At 40.9% G+C, this 25,323-nt stretch overlaps 1 long non-coding RNA gene across 1 annotated transcript; it reads right to left on the bottom strand.

The window, feature by feature from the left end:
• Positions 1-13,531: 13,531 nt before the first annotated feature.
• On the bottom strand, positions 13,532-24,209 carry LOC311097737. The gene is made up of 3 exons (XR_014609311.1): positions 24,101-24,209; positions 18,364-18,943; positions 13,532-14,804 (listed from the first exon to the last, which is right to left on the bottom strand). It is a non-coding gene; the product is annotated as an uncharacterized lncRNA (long non-coding RNA).
• Positions 24,210-25,323: the final 1,114 nt, after the last annotated feature.

Consider the following 25,323-nt stretch of genomic DNA (forward strand, 5'->3'; position numbering starts at 1 on the left):
AGAGGAGGAAGAAAGGCGGAACAGAAAAAACAAACACAGGATTCTCCACCCGGCCCTCCCCCGGGGGAAGGAGAGGAGCAGAGGCCCCCTCCTGAAGAGCAGCTGTTCGGTCCTCCGGGTCGCCCGTCTCAGGAACGCTTCTTCCCCCTGGTGTTCTTCTTGGAGGTCGAAGACGGCTGAGCGGGCGGGGGAGCCCTCTTGCGACCGGCACCCCGCCTCCTGGGGTTAGACTGCTGCCCAGGAGGAGGAGCAGAGGGGTCTGAGGTTCCTCGGCCGCAGAAGACGGACCAGCAGCAGTCCGCTTTCTGGGCAGGACATGCTGAAGCGCCTCAGACTGCTTCTGGGCAGTGGAGAACTCTTGGGCGAAGTCCCCCACCGCGTCGCCGAAAAGGCCCCCTCGGCATACAGGGGCATTCAGAAACCTGGCTTTCTCTGAATCCCGCATATCCACGAGGGTAAGCCAAAGGTGGCGCTCCTGGACCACCAAAGTGGACATCGCCTGTCCCAGAGAACGTGCGGTGACTTTCGTCGCCCGTAGGGCGAAGTCCGTCGCCACACGCAGCTCCTGCAGCACCCCTGGGTCGGGACCACCCTGCTGCATGTCATGAAGTGCTTTGGCCTGGTGAACCTGAAGCAACGCCATGGCATGCAGGGCGGAAGCGGCTTCTCCACACGCCGTGTAGGCCTTCGCGGTCAGACCGGAAGAGAACCTACAGGCGCGGGAGGGGAGTGAAGGGGCACCCCGCCAAGTGGAAGCGACCTTCGGACACAACTGCATCGCTACTGATCGCTCCACTGGGGGGATTCCCTCGTATCCCTTCACCGCTCCACCATCCAGGGTGGTGAGGGAGGAGGAGTGAGTTGGTCTATGTCTGGCAGTCAGGGGTGCCGTCCATGACTTCGTCAACTCCTCATGCACTTCCGGGAAGAATGGGACCGGAGCGGGACGCTGAGAACCAGCGCGGGCCGCCCCGATACACCAATCATCAAGCCGCGAAGGTTCGGGACACGGTGGAGGGTTCCACACGAGCCCGACATTCGCGGCCGCCCGGGCAAGCATAGCGGCCAACTCAGGATCCGGCTCGGCCGCAGCCACCACACCCGAAGGGGGTAGACCCGCCGAGTCGTCACCTGAGGATGACCGCTATCCCTCCGATGCAGCGATAGACATCGCATCGTCAGGTGGCGCCCCGAAGGAGACAACCGGAACCGCACGGGGCGGCTCCAGTGGCTCCAACGAGGGCACTGATGGCAACGGCGCTACTGAGGAGTGGGAACCTCGTGAGGATCTTTCACCTGGCGAGATATTCCGCACTGTAACCCTCATACGCTCACCAACAGCCACAGCTGAAGTAGTCGCCTGCTGGACTGAACCAGCAGACGAACTAGAACGGGCGTAGACTGAAGGGACACCTTCAGCAACTTTCTGCTGAAGGATTCTTAGTCTCGAGCGGAGCGCCGCCAGAGTCATGTTCCCACAATGAGAACATGACTCGTTCACAAATGCTGCCTCTGCGTGCGCTAAGCCCAAGCACGAGACACAGTATTTGTGACCATCATCCTGCGACAGAAGTCTACCGCATCCAGAAACGCACGGGCGAGATGACATCTTTGTCACGTAGACAAAGACGCAGGTCGCCCGTAAAAGCTCTTTTAGAAAAGAGAGAGAACCTCTCTTTTACGTGCCGAAGCACACAGGGACCCACCGCGGCCACACACGGGGAAACTGCAAGCCCGTGTGGGCACTCACAAAACAAGCACGGCTGGCAGCAGGAAGCGGCGATCGCTGATGAGCGCTGTAACACCGACAGAGAGAGGACTCTTTCCTTGAAGAGGACTCGTTGAAAAAACAAACTCTTTTTGAACACTCTCAGGCGAAGGAAACAGCAGCAAACTTCAGTGTTGAATCCTGTTCGGCTCCGAGGCGATAAGCATTGCGCAATGTTTACTTCCGCCTTTTATACCCGCGCTGGTAGGCGGGCCGCGGAATGCAAATATTGCATGCCAATTCAGTTTCTCTTTCATTGGCTCGTTGTAGGCTTGTTGTAACTCTCTCAAAGGCAATTGGCTCCCTAGCGTGATCCCAATTCGTCAGGGGAACTCCCCCGACGAGGCGTTGGAGTTCCCTGCTGACGAAAGGGAACTGTTTCGAGTTAACTGGAAACTAAACAAAAATACTGGAAAACATTGGAGTTAACTTTTCTCTAAAATTTTCTTTTGTTCTGTGAAGTGAAAGAGAGGGAAAGAGAGTGAGGCAGCCCCTCCCTTTAGAATTTTCTCCTGTACCTTCACACATACATACAGAGAGGGAGAGAGAGAGAAGAAGGGCAGCCTCTGACACACACACATACATACATGCACATATGCATACACACACATACATAGGCTTGCAGTTCTGAGCGCACACACATATATACAGAGGGAGAGAGAGAGAAGCAGAGTACCATAGCCCCACCCTTAGAGAAACACATTCACACTCACAGACACACACACAGTCCTGCTGTTTGAGTGCATCGGCACAGAGTGATAAAACTTTGCAAGATGGCAGAAAGTGGCTGTAACAGCAGAACAATTTCGGCTTGGTACCTTGAAAGAAAGAACAAGAAACAAGCTAAGCTTTTTAAAAAAGGACTAGATATAAATGCAAATATCGATGCACAGTTTCGCTGATTCGAGTCTCAAAAAGACAAGATAAAATCACAAGCATTTCCAATACTAGCATCTCATTGGATTGTGAGACAAGGAGGAATTTGTTGCGATCTAAATGGTGGTCCAGTTCCACTTGCTGAAGCAATGAAGCCTCAAATTGAAGCATTTAACAAGTTTAACAAAATCATGTCCATTAAATGTTCAGATGGAGAAAATACAACCAATGATGATTTGTTTGATCCAGATTGGACAAACATAATAACTGAAGCTGAAAGGAAATATTCACAACCACCAGTGAAATCCACTGCCACAGTAACGCCTCCTCCTTACAAACCAATCTATCCAGCTTTGCCTGAACAATATACAAGTTCATCTAAACCTTTGACACAGCCTCAAGCTTCGAGATCAAATGGAGGTCCAATTGATAAGATGTACATTGCATCTGCACAAGCAGCTCCAATAATAACAAGGTCTAAATCAGCCCAGCCAAACAGAGACATGCTACGATGTACACCAGCTCGTAATTATGGATCTGACTGGGGAGATGAGACGAGATGACGACATGATCACAGTTGACAAGATCGGTCCTGAATTTTCTTCACTTGTTGTTAAAAGGGAAGACTTACAATCTGAAATGATGACAGAAGAGAGACCATTCACACCAGGAGAACGTCAAGCCATTCTCTCAGCTTTGCCTCCTCTGAAGAGACAAGATCCAAACACAGAATTTTGCCGAGAATTAGATTCTCTGGTTGAAGCGCATCAAATGACATTAAAAGACATACACACCATTGTGAAAGCTAAAATCCCAAGAGACAGATGGGAACGCTTGCCAGCTTCGATAACAACAGCCCAATGGATAAATCTGTGGATTGATGACCAGGGGCGACCCCTGGGTCTTTGGCAGGCATTAGATGTGTTTCGAAAAGAAATCCAAGAAATATTGGGAAGTGGAAAAATTCCATTCACATCAGTGACATTGATTAAGCAAAAGGATGATGAATCTCCAGATGAATATGCTCTGCGTAAGTGGAATGCTTACGAGAGATGGGCTCTCTGTGCTAAGAAACAACCGGACAGAGATGATGTGCAGTTCACTGACACACTTTTGGATGGCTTTAGCTCAAAATACCAACAAGCCTTATCACTTGGAGTAAATCCAGGCGAAACATTTGACCACATTTTGCAATGGGCTGGCCATTTAGAGATGGCTACAAGATCAAACAAGGAAGAAGGAAACAAGCCAAATCGAAGAGGAGTGGCAACAGCTCAATTCAACATGGACACAAAGAAGAGGATGATTTTCTGCACCAACTGTGGAAAGCGTGGCCACTCAATAAAAGATTGTTGGGCTAAAGGAGGTGGAGCAGAAGGTCAAGGTCCATCATTTAAACAAGTCAGTGCGAAGAAACATGATGAAACCCCTCAATGGAAAATGTTTACTGAAGCTCAAGTCCGTCAGCTCATTGAGGAAATTATGCGTCCGCAATAGGAATTAGCGGCCCCCTGTATTAGTAAGAAAAGAGACAATCGCCTTTTCGTTAATGCATTAATAGGGGGCCACCCATGTGACATTTTGCTCGACACAGGAGCGGCGATTTCAATAACAGATCTGAACCTACCTACAACAGATGAAACTATGGAAGTTGAAGGAGTTGGAGGAGGTATCACTAAATTTTGCAAAAGTATACAAGTTCCTTTGCAAATACATGAAGATGAAGTCTTATGGACATCCTTCTGGGTGGGTCCGAATTCACAAGGAAGCCTTATTGGCATGGACATTCTTCCATTGTTGAACATGATCATATTTACCGACAGTCGTCAAATCGCTACAACAGCTGGGATAATACCACACGAAGATCGCACATGTAATCTAATGTCTGTTGGTACAGCAAAACCAATTATCAGAGATTGGGGAAAAGATGGTGTGTGGGGACCTCTGTGCAGTTTATATCCAGATGTTTGGGCTAAACATAAATTGGATTGCGGTAAAGCCAACATTGACCCTGTTGTAATTGAGGGACCGATACATGCCCCTCATAAACAATACCCTATCCGACCTGAAGCAAGACACGCCGTGGAAGAGATAGTGGCAGACTTGGAAGCTGAAGGAATCTCATCAACCACTAATAGTCCTGTCTGGCCTGTCAAGAAATTGGATAACTCATGGAGATTAACCATCGATTACACAAGACTTAACAGTGTAACACCAAAACCACATCCTATTGTGGCCAATCCTGCCACCATTCTGAATGATATTCCAGGAAATGCAAGAATTTCCACGGTACTAGATGTACTGTCGGCTTTCTGGTCTATACCTATTGCCGAAAAATCTCAAGAGAAATTGGCCTTCACAGTGGGGGCCAAACAGTTTGTCTGGAACAGACTTCCACAAGGGCTTAATCTATCTCCTGTGGTATTCCATAGAACTTTGGATCAGTTCTTAACGGAGCGAAAAGCTGAAATTGAGAGTTCAGGAAGTGTTTGCCTCCAATACGTGGATGACTTGTTGATTGCAAGTCCAGACGAAAAGAGTCATATATTTGCTCTAAATGTTGTCCTACAAGCCCTCAAGAAAGGAGGATTCAAAGTCAATCCCGACAAAGCACAGCTGGCCAAAATCAAGGTTATCTACTTGGGCCAAGAAATATCTGTCGAGGGAAGGAGAATGACAGCAGAGCGTGTAGAGGCATTACGGCAACTCCCAAAACCTCTAACAGTTACAGGAATACGGAAGGTGATGGGACTTTTCAATTACTGTCGCCAGTATATACCTGATTTTGCCAGCATCACTAATCCTCTCATCGACTTGTACAAGGGAGGAAAGCCTGGAGCGGAACAGATAACCTGGACACCAGAAGCTGAGGAAGCATTTACGTCCATGAAAGAGAAACTGACATCAGCCCCAGCCTTGGGACTTCCTGATGGACGATTGCCATTCCATTTGTGGACCAGGGTGGGAAATGAGACCTACTCAGCAGTACTGTGTCAAAAACCAGGTAATCGATACAGACCTGTTGGATACTTTTCCACAAAGATTCCTGTCACAATGATTGGTCAACCACGATGTATACAAGCTCTCGATGGTGCCACATGGGCAGTGGATGCTGTTGAAAATCTGATAGGAGCACAAACCATCATACTTCATACTCCACACAGTATAGTGACGTTGTTGAACAACACAAACATCAAGACCATAACTGACGCAAGAAGAGCAAAATGGGAAGCAACTTTGTTGAACAAGGATTTGAGAGTGGAAATAATCAGAGACACATCCCTTAACCCTGCAACAATGATGCTAGAACCACATGAGGGAACACCACATGAGTGTGAAAAACAAGTAGAAGAGGAAAGCCATGGTCCTGTTAATCCAATCCCTCTTGAAAATCCAGATAAGGAGTTATGGGTTGATGGATCCAGTTATTACGTTGATGGAAAATGACATACTGGATGGGCTGTAGTGGAAGCTGATGGAACTGTTGTGAAGAAAGGAGCTCTTCCAGGGCAATTTTCAGCACAAGTAGCTGAGCTCACGGCACTTACGGCACTTACTCCTTATCAGAAGGAGATCGAGTCAACATCTACACAGATAGTCGTTATGCTTTTGGCGTGGTCCATGACTATCTTGCTCTGTGGAAAAGACGTGGACTTATCACTAGTAGTGGGAGTGAAATACAACATGCTTCCATAATTCGTCGCTTGATTGCAGCATGTCACTTACCCAGAGAAGCAGCCGTGATTAAAGTAAAATCACATCAATCTGACAAGTCCAAAGAAAGTCAAGGAAACATGGCAGCAGATGCAGCAGCTAGAGAAGCAGCTTTACTACCTCTTACTCCTGTTACCATGGTACAGGAAAACAGCAAAGATAATCATGAGGATCATCTTCTGTCATATCAAACAGAGACAGATGAAGAGAAAGAACAATGGATAAAAGCAGGAGCGAAAGAGGATGATCAAGGCATCTGGAGAATTCCAACAGGACAAGTGGTGATGCCGATTGGAACAAGAAGAGAACTAATGCAGTTGTATCATGGAAAAGTGCATGCTGGAGCAAAAGCAATGAAAACTCAAATCAGTGAGACGTGGTGGTGGCCACGAATAATGAGAGACATTGATGACTACTGTAGAAGATGCTTAATTTGCATGAAAGCAAATGTGGGAAAATCTGTAAAGGTGCGAATGTCACATGCACCCAGACCAACAGGTCCATGGACACACCTCCAAATCGATTTCACAGGACCTTTATCACCCAGTGGAGGGTACCAATACATTCTAGTAATCATGGACAGATTTACTAGGTGGGTGGAAGCATTCCCTACGAGAACTTGCACTGCTGAAGCGGCAGCACGAGTAATGGTGGAAGAAGTTTTTCCACGCTGGGGTCTTCCATATGAAATTGATTCTGACAATGGAACTCACTTCACTGGAAAATTGATGAAGTAAGCAATGAAATTGATGGGGATCAAACAGAAGTTTCACATTCCATACAGGCCGGAAAGCTCAGGCATGGTAGAACGAATGAACAGATCGTTGAAAACCGCTCTTACCAAAGCCATTCTGCAAACTGGCCAAGGTTGGCATAAGTTATTACCTGCTATTCTGTGGAACTTGAGAGCAACTCCAAACAGAGTAACAGGACTAACTCCTTTTGAACTGATGACTGGAAGAGCAATGGTCCTACCTCCTGATGCTCCGCCACCTGCGGGAACAGGAGGAGATTCTACTTTGTTCCTACTTTGTCCCGCTATCTAACAATGCTGGACAAAGCTACCAAAGACAATAATAAAAAAGTGCGAGAAGCTCAAAAGCAATGGGATGAAAAACATACCACTACTGATATTCCACACATTCCTGAGTTAGGCAGTTTTGTCATGGTCAAACGTATTGCTAGGAAAGGTTTAGAACCTAGATGGGAGGGACCATATGAGATACTTTTAACAACTGATACAAGTGTTTGCCTTAAAGGGAAGGGTGTAGGAACAGACAGATGGTATCATTGGTCACAAGTTAAACCTTGCTTAGTGAATGAACAAAATGATAATGATGGCTTATGGCCTGATATTGAACACTGTTCATCCATTAGCTTTAAAGATTGGGAATAAAGAAGTGATGTTTAATTATTTCTCTGCTTCCATTTCAGGAATCAAGTCCATTGACATTGATTAGAGATGGTTGTAAGTTATTCTCAATACGAGACATATTGATAGAACCAAGAATGGGAAATTCTGTGTGAAATTTTTTTTTTTACACATTCTACACTACATACAAAACACAACCTCACAAACAATGAACACCCGCTTACTGATTTTCTACCCCGAGGGATAGAATCCTTTAACATCAACGTTTATTTTAGTTTGTTGTTTTGGCCAGGAACTTGAGGAGTTAAGTAATTAACGAGTCAAGGCACTGGCAGAAGAATTATTAGTTTTTCTTTTCTTAGATGATTGGGGTTCATTTTTAAATGCATACACATAGATGTTAAATGACGCATACAGTAGTATGCGGGGACATGACATGGGGTTCTTTGTTATTTTGTTCTTTGTTTTGTTTTGTTTTTCTTTTTTTCTGTTTCTATTCTTCTGTCTTTTATATCTATTTCTTGGTCTGCTTTTCCTCCTCACTATCACTTCTATAGGTTGGCCACCTGGGAATGATGGTGGAACTGACGGCCGTAGTTCCAGTGGAGGGACTGAAGACTCAAATTTCATCATTTACTGTTGTTTTTAGTATTATTATTACTTTTTATTAACATTCATAATCAGTAGTATTATGTATCTCTTTTATACTTTTTATATACATTCATAATTATTTGTACCCATTGTATTTGTGAAGATGTGGGGGGAGAGAGACTTTGGGGGACTTTGAGTGTGTGTTGGAGAGACTGAAATGTATTCAGTGTTTATACAAAGCATAGCATAAGGGGATATACATTCCAACGTTAATGGAAACCATATGTTCTTCTGCTGAATGTATGTGTTCCTTTTTTTCCTTGGTCAGTGGTATAAAAACCAAGCCCTTTTTGTTCGAAAATCAGGAAGAGATGAAAATGTAGAGAAGATGACTGAGAAGCTGAATTAGACCTTCGCTTGGTCCATTGTCTCTTCCTCCTATGTTTTATATAACCAAATAAATAAGAGATCTCTTGGCAAAATCACTGGTGTCTGTTTCCATGAAATTAAACAACAGGGGAAAGCAAGATTTTTAAATCAACACAGCATGGAAAAATATTACGCCCCATTATTCTATTATTTTCAGCACACTTGACATAAGACCTGTCCAGTCTCGCTACACTTATCATTCCCTGCGAAACTTTTGACCATCTACTACCAAATCATTCTGAACTATAATACTTTTTAAAACAGAAACTGATACAGGATCTCATTAGGTGTTTCGGGTCTTTCGAAACAACAGACACCCTCTTTCAGGCGACCCAGCTGAGGTTGATCAGGCCTCAGCTTGTGCTCTAGCAGCATTTAACCATGGATCCGCTGTTTTGATCCAGAGCCACCTCGAAGCCTTCTCTGCAGCCTCTGTGCTATTGCTAACAGCCCTTCTCCTTCTCTCACCTGTGATGCCGAGTGCAGTGTAGAGGGACTTCCCTGCAAAGCCTCTGCACCCCACCTCCACAGGTAAGCACCCTGCCTTCCGCTGATGAGGCCATCATATTTCTCCCTCTTCCTCTCAAAGGCTTCCTCCATACGGTCTTCTACGGGTTAAAAATATTACTTCTGAATCTTTAAGCCTAAGAAACTCAACAACAACAAATGACAGAAAAACTAAACAAAAACTTGGATAGATCCTACAGCCATTTGCTTTATTTTTTCCATTTTGACAGTTTTACATTATCTTTTTGAGTTTTACTGTATGTACATTCGTTTTTGTTTTGAAATGACCTCATAGCCCACCATCTTCTGAGCTATCGCCACTGATTTTATAAACTTATTGACATCGGGAAAAAGCTAAAGCATATACACAAGTATCAAAGTGAAAGTCTTGGATGCAATTATGTTGTGTGACTGGAAAGACCAGAATCCACAAAACATTAATTGCATACTATACATGTAATGCATATTATTCTCATGATATACATTACTATACAAAATGCACAATTTCAAATACATATACACCCATATACACCCACATACACATATACACATATACACATATGGCCCCACCCTCTTCATGCTGTACATGCTCCCCCTTGGTCATGTCATCAGCCGGCATGGAATATCTTTCCATTGCTACGCTGATGACACTCAACTCTACATTAAAACAAACCCAAACCCCTCTGCAGCCCTTTCCACAATTTCTACCTGCCTGGAGGAGATAAAGGCGTGGATGACGGCTAACTTTCTGCAACTCAACAGCTCAAAAACGGAAGCCATTCTTGTTGGCACTCCACACCAGACCCGGTCATCCACCATCACCAGCATCACCTTCTCCGGCCACGACATCCATCTTTCATCCTCAGTCACAAACCTTGGTGTTAGAATGGATCCTCACTTGACCTATGAGGCCTACATTAAACAGCTTTGCAAAACCTCCTTCTTTCACCTCAGGAATATTGCAAAACTTCGCCCCATACTCACTCTCCCTGATGCAGAAAAACTTGTCCACGCCTTTGTCTCCTCCAGGCTGGACTACTGCAACGCACTCCTCATCAGGATCCCAAGTAAGAACATCCAGCAGTTGCAATACATTCAGAACTGTGCTGCCAGGATCCTGATGGGGGTACGGAAGTACCACCACATCACACCCATCCTAAAATCCCTCCACTGGCTTCCTGTCCAGTACAGGATTGAATTCAAAGTTTCCCTTCTGACCCACCAGTGCCTCCATGGCACTGCCCCTTATATATCAAACAACTCATCACCCTCCTCACGCCATCTCCGCTCTGGACAGGCCTACCTCCTCCAGCCTCTGAGGACAAGGCTTCGAACTATGGGCGATCGCGTAGGAGCAATTTTGAACCTGGGGGGACAGTAAATGCTAGAGGGGTTCGGGGGAATTTTTTTAAAATATATATATATAAAGCACTTAAATGCTCAAAATATGTCATCGTAGCCTAATATATGTTGTCAGTGCCGAGAAGTTTTGTGTGAGTAAATACATAGATTCGCCTATATGAATAACTTATACCTTAGTGGTCCAGTGGTAGAACTTTTGCCCACCGCGTGGAAAGTTATAGGTTCTAGTCCGCATTCCTATAGTTTTTTTTTTTTTCGTATACTTTTTTTCTCTCATCGAAACCGATTATATTCATCAGTGGTTGTATATCAAGCAGGGACACGTTTGTGTGCATTATATTTTGTGATATCACCAGAACGAATAGAGAATATACGCAACGGATTGAAGTGCGCGTCCGAGTGAAGACGGTGTTTGCGCGAGTCACACGAGAAAACACTGTATCGCAGCAGCAACGAGCACTTTGATCACTTGATTTAAAAAACACATTTCACTGACATGATGGGTTTTAACTTCATTCAGGAGATGTGGGGTAACTGCACAACTGACAGATGACTTTGAGCGCACCCGCCAACGGTGTGTGTGTGTGTGTGTAACCATAGCGACAAAACGACGTACTTTCGGATTCTGCACTTAAGCCTATAATTTCGGTTTGAAAAATGTAATTATGTATTTAAAAGTTGCAGAATGGATTCATCTGGAGACTCCGAAATCGGCAGAGATAGGCAGGCAATGCAAAACAAAATCTTACTTTGGGAAATAGTGGGGGGGACAAAACTTAGATTTTGAAATGTGGGGGGGGGGACATGTCTGAATCAAAAGTAAGATTATTGTCTGATAGGGACAGTGGATCTCTGGTACTATCACTCTATCCTCTGTCAGCATCAGAATTTTGTTATGGAAAAGTTGCTGTACTTCCTGGAAAATGAGAGAGCAAATGTATTATAATCTAACAATACAAACTGCTTTGAACTCCCCATACAGTAACAAGTTGCAGACTTAAAATATTTATTTAAAACAAATTATATTTAAGGGATTGTACAGTACTAAATATTTACCTTGGAGTCATGCGGAGTGTGACCAGTAGATGGCTGTATAGCCCTCTATATAAACATATATCCATGGCTGTGTATTCCCTAGTTGCTGGATGTTTTCAGTCATAATTATTTGCATGTATTAAGTTTTTAATTTGGACAATAATTTATTATTAAAGACTATTAAAGATTAAACATTTTTCTCAGAAATGTTAATTTTAAGTGCAATTTTTTGTATTATTATTAGTCATATATAGACACAGAAAAAGCATTTTGTTACTCATACTAGCTACATACAATAGTTTTATCAGTCATCTTTATCACACAAAAGTAATCAGAATAAATAATGCGACCAGGGCGATACTTCAAAATAATTGAGTGTTTACATATTACGAACAGAGACGATGCCTGTGGTCAAGTCGTGTCTCTCCTCTTTCAAAAACTCTGCATTGCAAATTAATCAGCAATTGAGAAATTCAAGTTTAAATAGCTTTATTGGCATGGTAAAAAAGGCTTTACATTGCCAAATTTGAAGCTTTAGGCTTTACATTCAAAGTTGAGGCTTTACATTGCTGTACAGTACTCTAGCCCAATGTTGTTTGGGGTGGCTGGGGAAAAATATGATCTAATCGAAGACTGTAACCGAATGTAGATAAACAAGTCATGTAATGATTGGGCTAACAATGTCAGATACATAGATCACAACATAACCTGCATAACAGAGAAGCATAACATCATTACAGATTATGTAAAGTAAATTTTTTAGATTTACGAGATATTCGATTTTATGCATTTCAGTCAATAGATAAATTCCATCAAATTTAATAGAATAATCCTTACACATTTTAATTGAATAATTGATTAAGGATTGTTCACTTATTCAATTAAAATGTGTAAGGATTATTCAATTTAATTGGTTTTGAATTTTACTATTAATTGAAAGGCGTAATTCTTTTTTTAAAAAAGCTTAATTGTTTTTGAGTGCACTTTGATCTCTGCATATGGTGCACGAGCACGTACAGTGTCACATGCTGTTATGATCAGTGGTGTCCAGAAGATGGCAGTGCTGTGAGTATAACTGTGCTGGAGCTTCATGAAGAAAACACACAGAGAAAAAACAACATTCACACAGAGTTATTCAAATTAGGCAGTGTGAACATTGTATATATATATATATATATATATATATATATATATATATATATATATATATATATATATATTATTTATTTTTATTTTTTTTATTTTTTTTAAATAATATGCATAAATATCCTTACCTAAATGCAAATCATATTGGAATTCTCTGTATAATCATTGGAAAGAGGTCTGGAGTTTACCCAGTGCTGTCTCAACAATAAAGTTAAAGAAGTCATATATAGTTTAATTTACCCAGTGAGACAAGACGTCTTTAGATTTTAAGAAACATGGAGACTATATGTGTCTTATGCTGAATCCATTAAACATTTATTCTATCAGTGTGTATTTACCCAATTACAAATTAAAGATTCAGCTTTCTAGTTAAGATATTTTTATTGTATAAGAATAGGAGTTGATATAAACCTGATATAATCTGAAATAGAATATACAAGATGTACTGTAGAATTCTTGAAACCTTTTTTCTTGTTAATTCCTTTTACGTAATTCCCCTGTATAGTTTACTTTTTTCTCTCTCTTTATTCCTCTTAATTCTACTACGACATGTGCATAAAAAAGAAGAAATATGTTATTTAGGCGACATAAAGGAGAGATAAAGAGTCCACTGGACTTTCTGTTCATCATCATGTGTGAAGTGGTTTCTTTAAATGTTCCAGTAGTTTTCAGCAGTAATGGTTTTGTCTCATTATTAGAAGGTATTATTTTAAAAAGAAAATATCAGTGATAGTGATGCATTATTGTTCATTTATTTGGTGATGATATGTTTGACAATTAAAACTGAATCAACAAATAAACTGTAATATAACAACATACTTCAGCCGAGACTTATTCACAATACAGCATGGCCTTTCGTATATTATTGCTTACATAATATAATGCAATCAAAAGAAACAAATTAAGAACAATATTAAAATTATAAACGAAAAATAAATTCATTTAAACAGCACGCACACACACATACACACACACACACACACACACACAGACAGAGAGAAACACAAACTGATTTGCAAAAACTTAAAGGTTGCAGTGATTCAAAACTAAAATTCTTTAAAAAGATTATGCTGATTTTATGTGTGTGTATTTGTTTGTCTAAAAACACATACATTTAATTATACCTTTAATTTAATGCAGCAGGGAGGGCAATTTTAATTGAACATGTATAGTTATATATCAAGACAATACAGTAAACCAGATAGATAGATGAATTAGCAACCAATAATTAAGTACAAATCAGAGATTACCAGTAAAGACATGAACAAGAACACTAAACACAGTGCTCCCAGTGGCCAGGAAATATTCAAAAATATTGTGTAGGCAGATTAGAAAAAAGATTCATACTCAAAAACATATCAACCAATCCATACCAATCATATGAACCTACATGCATGTGCAATAAAGGTTATCACTTTTGAAAACTTTGGAGTGGTGTCAGCAGGTAAAGCAGCCAGAGAAAATATAATGTTTAAATATCAAAGGCAAGAGCCCAACTAAAGCCAACACCTTTCACCATCATGGTGACTACAAATGAAACAATAAGTAATCAACATCTAAACCTCTGTTGATTCTCAACAAGATCTTTTGTAGACGTCTGACAGAAATAAAGTCAGTCTGTTTAGTAATAAGTTAAGCTGGCAATGTTCGACTCTTTGGTTCAAACTTTAAATGGCGCACTCTGCGCACTGTCACCTGTTTAAATAGGCCACGCCCCTCCCTTACAGAAGCTTAACATAGCGAGTTATCTCAGCTTAACATGATTAGTGCAATGAATCTTTCAGCTAAATAGTACAAACAACTAATGTTGTTTAGCAATGATAGCAGATTTTTACTAAACATAAAAGAATAAGTAATGATTACTCGTAAGTTTAATTAGAAACAAAATCTGGGTTTACAGTATACTTGTTCCTCACTTGCTTCATCACTGCAGTGGCAGCCAATGATAACTGCAATAGGCATTAGAATTAAGATCCATACAAAGATCATAACACAACCGGCTACCTGTGGAAATAAAAACAGTCAGTTAATTAATACATTAACTATTTTTATAGTAGACTGTAATTCAGAAGATACTTTTATCCAAAGTGTTATTACAGGGATAATGACTGTGAAGCCATATAGTCTTGCTTGAGGGCCAAATACAGGGTGATTTTATATTCATAGCTTCATTGGTACACATTTTTATGCATTTTAAAACACTGAAACTTAGATAACAGCAAATATTTTAGCATGAACTACTTTAGAGACAAACAAATCTGCTTAAGTATAAAATATACAATTAGTTTAGTTAAAAATGGTATGGTGCACTGCTAATTTTGTGTGTGTGTGTGTGTGTGTGTGTGTGGACATGTTTTTCTACACCGGTGGGGACTTAAACCTGAATGCACACAGACTCATGGGGACTCGTGTCACCGTGGGGACCTAAATTGAGGTCCCCATGGGTACAAAAGCTTATAAATCATACAGAATTAGTTTTTTTGAAAATGTAAAAATGCAGAATGTCTCCTGTCATGGGTAGGTTTAGGGATAGGGGCAGTGTGTGTACAGTATTTAGAGCTATAAAATCATTATAATGTCAAATTAGGTCATGCATTATTGTAAATAATTGAGATGTTAAAACTTCAGAATAATGTTTTAGAATTTAATTTTAGAAATGTAATAATCAGCCCAAAGTCCAGCCTTGCACACGGCATCCTTTATGAAGCTGGATTGCATATATTGTCCAAATGTCTGCTAGAATATAATTACAGGTCACAAGGTTTTACTTTAAATATTAGACCTAAAATATATTCAAATAAAGCTGCAAGGCATCGCAAGCACAACAAGCACAGCAGCACAGCAAGCATTTAAGCACATATGAGAACAAACATAGTGACAGTTGACTTCAGAAAGTTATTTCTTGGGAACGGTAGCAAATGCCAAATATCTGTTCAGACATTTCTGTTTGGCTCGGTCCAAAGATCATATGAGCCAATTTCCGTAAGAATTGAGCAACATTTTAATGAGAAGTAGCAAAAAAAACTGAAAACTGTAATTTTCAAAATGGCCACTACTGTAATGGGCAGAGTCTTAATGTAAGATGTTGAATGTGTTTAGCATGAAGAGCGGAATCAGGTGTACTGAGTTTCATTTTTCTAGATCAAAGCGTTCAAAAGTTATAACCATTAGAAAAGTACATTTTTGATCTGGTGGTGGCGCTATTCGCCTTATTCACCTGGCGGCCATTTTGAAAACTCGAACGCCGTTGAGGGGTACACAAACCCGGAAGTTTGACTCCGATGCATACGATCTTCCAGTGTGGACCACCAATCTTTCCTGTCTGCCCGAATTAACGATACAAAATGGTTTGTTCCTAATGTAATTTCTTATGTTCTGACCTGTTCCGGTTCCTTTTCCATACTTCTATGTACATGGTTACCTTTACAAACCTAGACCAGTGTGCCTATCAATGTTTTTTTTTTATGTTTTATGATATTCTGGTATATTAAATTATAAAGTTATGAAGGACATCATCCATGTGTAATACAACTGTACTTTATTCTTTAGATAGGTACACATCCAGTAGCTTATACTGTACATACACACACATACATGTAAAACAATCAAATCACTCACATGTAAAAGTAAAGAGCATGAGAAGTGATTATAAGGTCTGACAGGGACTGATCCTGTGATACACTGACCATGATAAGGTGCTATGGTAACAATACAAGTTCACATATTTGTATAGATTCATAAAGAAGAACAATAATGATGGTTAAGGCTTTGTACAGATTCGTAAAGATGAACACTTTCTATTCAAGGTTTGAATATGTGGATATTAAGATTTCAGTTGTAGAGATTTACATAACAATGCTAGATATTTGAATAAAAATTACAATTTTAAAAGAGAGGACCTTAGATAAAGAGCTCCCGCACACTATCGTTACTTGCAATTAAAATAAATATTTATTATCAACATTTCGTTCACACACTTTATCAGGAAATTTAACGATAGTGTGCGGGAGCTCTTTATCTACTGATACAACCTACTTAATTGAAGTGCATCGGGGAACACAGCAGTGAGGCGCCATTGCACTGAGAACTCGCATTGTAAGAACTCCCGGAAGTGGTAAGTGTACCCCTCAGGCTCGGTGGAACGTTCGAGGTGAATAAGGCGAATAGAGTTGGTCGTAGAGACTCCAAAATTGGTCCAATTACTGGTCATTACCATCATTATGACAAAATTCAAAATGGCTGACACATGGTTCATCCAATCTGGCATGATTCAGCATGATTCGGCGTGACGCAAGGAATCTATAGACACCAATATTATGATTTTCTGACAAATTGTTCAAAAGTTATCGGCCAAAATAGCCATTCTCCAGATCATGACCTGAAGGTGGTGCTGTTCCCAACTTTGGCATGGACCCTCAAGTCATAGCTCTGATGAAGCGCACCAATTTTCGTTTCAATTGATCAAAGTTTGGCCGAGCTATAGCTTCTGAACCAATTTTGGGTCGACCTTGTTAAGTTTGTGACATCATAACTTTTGAACAAAAATTGGACACATTTTGGAGGAGTAGCAAAAAAACTGAATACTGTACTTTTCAAAATGGCCACTACTGTAATGGGCGGAGTCTTAATGCCAGATATTGAAATTAATCAGCATGAAGAGTGGAATCAGGTGTACTGAGTTTCATTTTTCTAGATCAAAGCGTTCAAAAGTTCTAACCTTTAGAAGATTGCATTTTTGAACTGGTGCTGGCGGTATAGAGTTGGTCCTAGAACCTCCAAAATTGGTCCAATTACTTTTAATGACCATCTCTAGAATTGTGCCAAATTTCATCATTTTCCTACTTACGGTTCATGGGGCTGCCATTGACTCCCATTTGGGAAAAATAATAATAAAGTAACAGATACAACAGACTAACAGATACAACAGGGGCTATCCCTTTCGGGGCTTGGCCCCTAATTGTAAACCCATGTGAAGCCCTCAATACTCAAGTGTAAGCAAAGACTATAGACAAAGAGAATATAAGTTCTCACTCCTATTACTTATGATTGGGAGAAACTGCGATTTGCAATATGGTGGAATAGTCAAGCCTTCTAAGTAAATGAGCCAATCGCTGATTGGTAAAGTCATTGCATCACTGCAACTCCCATTAGAAGCTCGCGCTTAGGACTTCACATGCGCATTGGCTGGTTGAGCATAAGAAACAACATTTATGGGACAGTTATGTCAGATTTTGTTGCTGAAATATGATATTGAATTGTGTGTTCAGCAAGCAGTTTTTGAGATTTCAGGATTCCCCCATTCAACTAGATAGGAATTGGTCTTGGATGCCTGTAAAACGCCCGGAGGTGTCGCAAATATGGCCGCCGAGTGAACAGACTTCCTCAAAGGGACTTTGGTGTTAGTCAGTCTTCATGATCTACTTATGTATGAATACTAATGAGATCATATTGAATGGTTGACACTGTATAGCAACCTATATTTTCTTACATATTTTCTTACATAACCTATAACATTTCTGAATATGAATAAAATGAATAAAAAAAATTGCAGTATACAGCATACCTGTGAACTGACAACAAAGCTCGCAGTCAGATCTCGTAGTTCGGTCTCATTTATTCCTGGGATCGATTCGGTGGGTTTACACCATTTCAGATGATGCTCATCCTCAGAAACATGCACTCCATTCCAGTCTGTCTTCCAACAGGCAACATAATTACCCTCAAGGAGCAGAAGGATGATCCACACACATGGTGGAATCAGGCAAAATAAGAACTCGTTCAACTTTAAATATTTACAACTGGAAGAGTTTTTGCCATGTTGGGGTTCAGGTTTAAATGGCTGAAAAACTAGACACATTAAAGAAAAAAAGAAAAGGAAAGGTACAGCGAAGACCATGTATGATACTTGGGCATTCAGCTCAACATTGCATGGGCATGAAAAATGGTCATCAAAAAGCCTCTCCAATGGAACTAACAAAAGATTCAGTGGACGAAGAATGGTGAAAACAGCAGATTTGGACAGTCCACTTTTAAATGTTTGTCCAAATCCATGTGCTGAAGACATCTTCTGAGGCTCACACAGCTGCTCTTGATTGATGATGTTTGATTGCTTCTCTCGAGATGTTTAAAGATGGACAGGTTCCCTTAAATGAAATTAATGATCTTAATTATTTAATATCCAACAAGTAAAGAACAGACATTACATTTACATACACCTTAAATGACAGATAGCCACATACAATGATTAATAATACTTATTACTAAATACTGTATTTTAGCTAAGAAAGAAATACAATCCATCCATCCATTCTCAGAACTGATATCTTCTGTAGGGTTGCAGATATAATCAATAAATAATATTACAATGATGAACTATAGTTAAAGGCCACAGTTTTTTAGACATTTTTTCTAGATTAATTTACTTAAAAAACTTCATGTTACAATCATTATTTATAAACAGAAATTATTGCATATTCAATAAGAGTCAATAAAGAACTAAATTTGAAAGTTTATTCAATTAACTGAAATTATGCATTCAACTAGGCCTATATTAAAATAATTACTATAACAACACCTTTGTACCGTTTCATACACAGACACCATTTAACCTCCATCTGGATGTCTTTGTCTCCCTTTCCAAAGCGTTTGTTCTCCCGTGGCGTCTGTTGTTGCTATGCAACCATGAACTGTGCGCTCCACATCATGTTGACTGAAGGTACAATCCATTTAACCGTAAGTGGACTACAAAGTTAAAGATGGCGCGACCACCACAATGTTGCCCAACATCAAACGGCAAACGTAATGAAAGTGGAACAAAAACTGCACTAGGCCTAATCATTATTTTGTGCTTCACGCTCAGTTTGGACCATCAATGTCAGTTCAGCGCAAGCCGATCTTGATCGAGCGACACTGTTACTACACAGCACTAAGAGATCCAGTAAAGAAAGCATTTGAATTCGCCACTTAAGTAATAACATCGCTGCGAGATCTAGTGAGAAACATTAAAATTTCTCCGGTATTAACGGATCAAACAGCGCTGAATTGGAAACCAGGAGAAACATTGTGCCAAGAATGAACTAGTTATAGGCTTTAAGTCCACAGATCAGCAACGTTCACCATGGATTTAACGTATTAACACTAACTGTAGCCATGGAAGTGGGTGCACTTTGGTTTAGGGGTGTTCGCACACCAAGATTTCATAGATTCATAGATTTCATAGATAGAAATATAAAGATTTTTTGATCATGGATGCTCCATCTCAACAACGCGATGTACATCACATGTTAAAGGAACACACCGACTTTTTGGGACTTTAGCTTATTCACCGTATCCCCCAGAGTTAGATAAGTCCATACATACCTTTTTCATCTCCGTGCGTGCCGTAACTCTGTCTGACGCACCCACCGCTAGCCTAGCTTAGCACAAAGACTGGATGTAAATGGTTCCAGCTAGCAAACTAATCCCAGTAAGTGACAAAATAACACCAACATTTTCCTATTTACATGTTGTGATTTGTATATTCACAGCATGTGCAAATAATAAGGTCATATGAGACACAGCCATTTTTTAACCGTATAAATACTGGGAACTATATTCTCACAAGGCGAAGCACTGCTACTTCGGCGGAGTGATTAGCACAGCACCCGAGAAGCACCGTTGGTACGTCTGTCAACAAAAACAACGTGACTAACTAGCTAGTAGCGAACGAGACTGGTGATCATGGCTGACTTTGAGGAATTGTCAGAGGATTTTTACTTGGTATCAAACCAAGATCCAGAACCATATCGCCAGAATACACAGACGAGGAGTTACAAACTTTTTAAGCTGATAGACAAGATGCCGAACAGACTGAGGTCGAGGGGAGAATCAGAACAAACACGGACTAGTGGTGTAAATGTGGAACATGCCAACCTATGCCGACAGAAACCGAGTGTCTTTGTTGTTGTGAATGGGACCGGGTATTGCCATCGATGGCAAGGCTTGATGACAATGAAAATCTTTGCGTCACTACCACAGAGGATTTCTCTGCCCTAATACACCCGGCAGTTGTCGATTTTTTTCCCCGTTGTGACAAGATCAACAACTGGAAGAAACGCACCATGCCGAGTGAACCTAATGGACAGCTGTCCACCAAGTAAGTGATTTTGTAATAATCATCATGCATAGTTCAATGCAATTGTAGTATTGCCATGCCATACAGTTTGTCTATACACGAAATATGCACACATGCCAACTGACATAGCACCCTTGAAATAGCCTTTCATGATCACCTGTTTACTTGTAGCCTAGCTAACTTCATACAAATTGTGACAAAATGATTGTAAACTATGCATTTACTATCTAGTAATTGCTGACTCTATTACTCCAACTCTGAGCGAACTCTCTTCTCCTCACCACGGGGCTTCTCGGGTGCTGCGCTAATCACTCCGCCCAAGTAGCTGTGCTTCGCCTTGTGAGAATATAGTTCCCAGTATTTATACGGTTAGAAGATGGCTGTGTCTCATATGACCTTGTTATTTGTACACGCTGTGACTATACAAATCACAACATGTAAATAGGAAAATGTTGGCGTTATTTTGTCACTTATTGGGATTAGTATGCTAGCTGGAACCATTTACATCCAGTCTTTGTGCTAAGCTAGGCTAGCGGTGGGTGCGTCAAACAGACTTACAGCACGCACGGAGATGAGAAAATATATTTATGGACTTATCTAACTCTGGGGGATACGGTGAATAAGCTAAAGTCCCAAAAAGTCGGCGTGTTCCTTTAACACAGAGATAAAGCAGAGATAAAGATTTAAAGCCTTGCCGGTTAAACATTTAATTTGCATGCTAATGCGCTGTTTTAACATGCGCTTTTCTGAGCGCGTACACGCAAAGCTCACAGGCACTAAAAGCCTGTCAAACAGCATCTGGATTCTGTTACATTTGAGTCTTATTGCGCTAATACTGTCAAATATGTACTCACAAGGTTTACATAAAACAGTTGGTTATTTCTAAAGTGAAAGCAAACGTTTGAGAGGAAATTGGGTGTGGGTCATATGCGTGTATATTAGATGCGTCACGTGCCGTCTTAAAGTGACAGTAGCCTAATAGTAAACATGCTGCCGCTTGTCCTTAAAGGGATAGTTCAAGTTATTAGTTAAATTAAGTTAATATGTTATATATAATATAATATAATATAATATAGTTATTATAATATTATTATAATTATAATATAGTTAAGTTAATATGATTCTTTAGGGTCTAAATGAAAAGTTTGTAATATACTTTAATTCAAAATTCTCATTAGTATTGTAAGAAAACACTAATTTTACCTGGTCAAAAACAGCTCTATTTTCAGCACGCCATTTAAGTGCATGTGTCTTTAAATGATAATGAGCTTTGCTCACCCCACCCCTCTGTTCTGTGGGGCGTTTTGACACAACACACATGGAGTGTTGCCTTGACAACAGTTGAGGGTATATTTTGGACAAAGAATGGCAGTGGGAGTCTCTGAGGACACATCTGTGCATTTGCAGGATGTAAACAGTATTTTGCAGGTATTGTGTTACCATTCATCTTCATGCAGTCATAACTGTTTTGTTTTTTTTTTACATTACTTCTTAATCAGTAACAGACACCATTATAAACCATCTACACAAGTAAGCTTAGTGTAGATTTACCACGTTAACTTTAACACCTGCGTACACAGTTTGTAATAACACAATAACCATAACGCTTTGTTCATTATAAACGTGAGATTATGAATTATATTGATGCCGTAATGTAGCCTGAGTGTAAACCTTAGCCGCACTCATCGTCAAGCATGCAAGCGATTTGCAAAGATTAATATAAAGGTTTAAGGGTTAGTTCACCCCAAAATGAAAATTCTGTCAGTAATTACTCACCCTCATGTTGTTCCAACCCCGTAACACCTTCGTTCATCTTCAGAACACAAATTAAGATATTTTTGATGAAATCTAAGAGCTGGATCACTCCTCCATAGGCTTCTATGTGATCGAAACTTGCTGGCCCAGAAAAGTTATTAAAGAGATCGTTAATATAGTCCAAGTGACTACAGTGGCTCAATCTTAAGTTCATCAAGCGACGAGAATACTTTTTGTGCCCAAAAAAATTTTAAAAAAAATAACGACTTTATTCCACTATTCATTTCCTTCTCTCTGGACCTCGAGTTATTTCACGTAGCATAACTATGCAGTGCGTCAGTGTTGCATGACAAACAACACCAGGAACAGACTGTCACTTGATGGCACTCTGTGAGTGATGGGAAGTTCGGATCATTTTACTGACTCACTTGTTCGATCTCATTCATTAAAATGAACAAATCTTTTTTCGAGTTATTTCGTTCATTTAAGGGGCTTTAAATGTTATACTTTTAACAGCCAAATTCCCCGGACACATCCACCTATGCAGTCTTTATCATATTCTGAATTAAGAAATCATTATAATGCAGTCAAAAATAATTTACAGGGAACATAAATAATTACTTTACCTTCCGAGTCTTTCGTTCATTTGTCACGTGACAGACGCAATGACCGTTCATGAACGGATTGAACCCTGCTTCAGATACGAGCTCCTGCAGAGGTGGTGAAGCAGGCCAACACTGCCACTGTGGCATAGGCTACAACAGGCCTAATGTGTGAAACTTGTGTTGTGGTTTTCTGGGGAGGTGGAGAAACTTTTATGTGTCCCTTTTGTTTTGAGATTTTTTTATTGTTTTGATGTTGTTGTTTTACATGTTTGTTATTTAAACATCTTTTAAACAACACCTGACATTGTTAAAATTAGGGTTGGGTTACGCGTGCGCAATGATGTTTTACAGAGTCTCACTCCAGACAAAGTCCCAAAGTTGGCAACCCTGGCACCGCCAACACACATTTCAGTACAATCAACTTGTAAAAGTGCATGTACCATTATATGACCCCTTAATTTCTTTTCTAGTGCTAAACACAAAAGAAGATATTTTGAAGATCGTGGCTTACCAGACAGTTGCTATTTCCCATTGACTTCCATAGTGTGAAAATATATTCTATGGAAGTCACAGGGGACTGCAACTGTTTGGAAGCACATTCATCAAAATAACCTTTATTTTCAACAGAAGGATTTTCAGTTTTTAAAATTTATGGGATCTTCATTTTTGGTTTAAAATGTTCAGTGACACAATATGCACTTCATACATTTCAGTGTGAACACTCACAAAACACACAGATTTGAGTTCTGTGACCAGACCCCATACACACACACACACACACACAGTTCACAGTTCAGTGAAGTCATAGAAAACCCGCTGTTACTCACAGTAAAGGAAGCCGATCAGCAAATGGGAGAAAGCTCAGATAGGAACGGCTCACACACACACATGCACCTCCGGTTTGGCTCACACACCTCAGGATGTCCTCCAGCGGGAGACATGAGGAGCATCACCAACGGCTTCAGGCCCAGAGCAGAAACAATGCAGATTAACCAGTCTAAAGCATCTGAGCTAATGCAGATTAACCAGTCTAAAGCATCTGAGATAATGCAGATAAACCAGTCTAAAGCATCTGAGATATTCTTCAGCTGATCACATACACACACACACACACACACACACCTGTTCACCCGGATTCTTCTGTGCTGATGACGAACGGCCTCTTACCGGAGTGTGTGTTTGCATATGTGTGTGTATATGTGTGTGAGACATTGAGTGAGGATTCTCCTGTGTTGACGAGAACAGCCTCTTACTGGAGAAAAACATGAGCTGCAAAACGTCTCGGGTTACGGGTTACTGTAACCCTTGTTCCCTGAGAAAGGGAAGAAGAACTGCGTCGATAAGACATTTTGGGGAACGCCCTTAGCGTAGCGGCTCTGAAGCATGAATGAAACTAAGCCAATCTTGATAGGTGTTGCGTCATGACGTAACGTGTGATGACATACACGGAAGCTACAAAGGGACGCCGGCACACAACAGAGTTAGCTTCTGCGATGAAGTCGCTCCCAGGCAGGGGAAGGCGTGGCGGAGGGACGCAGTTCTTGTTTCTTTTCTCAGGAAACTAGGGTTACAATCGTAACCCGAGACATTCCCTTTCGAGGGAACTCGAACTTCGTCGATAAGACACTTTGGGGAACGAGTACCCACTATGCCACAACGAGCCCTGCCTGTCCCAGTGTGAAGCTGCACACAGGCACACTTCGGACGAGAGCACTAGAGTGCCTGGCGTAGAAGGAATGTCCAGGCTATAGAATCTGATGAAAGTATGAGGGGTGGCCGATCCAGCTGCATCGCACACTTCTTGGATCGGGGCCCCTGAAATGACGCCATGCCTCTGGTTGAATGAGCCCTCACGGCCAAAGGTGAAGGCAAGCTGCACACCTGATAGGCCATAGAGATAGCTTGAATGACCCAGTTACTGATGGTCTGTTTGGATGCGGGAAGCCCCTTCTTGGGCAACCCGAAGCACACCAGCAACTGGTCTGACTTCCGCCATGAAGAAGACCTCTGGACATAAATCTTATAAGTCTTTCTTCATCTTCCGTCACGT

This window comes from Abramis brama (genome assembly GCF_963993115.1).
Source record: "Abramis brama genome assembly, chromosome: 15".
Taxonomy (NCBI): Eukaryota; Metazoa; Chordata; class Actinopteri; order Cypriniformes; family Leuciscidae; genus Abramis; species Abramis brama.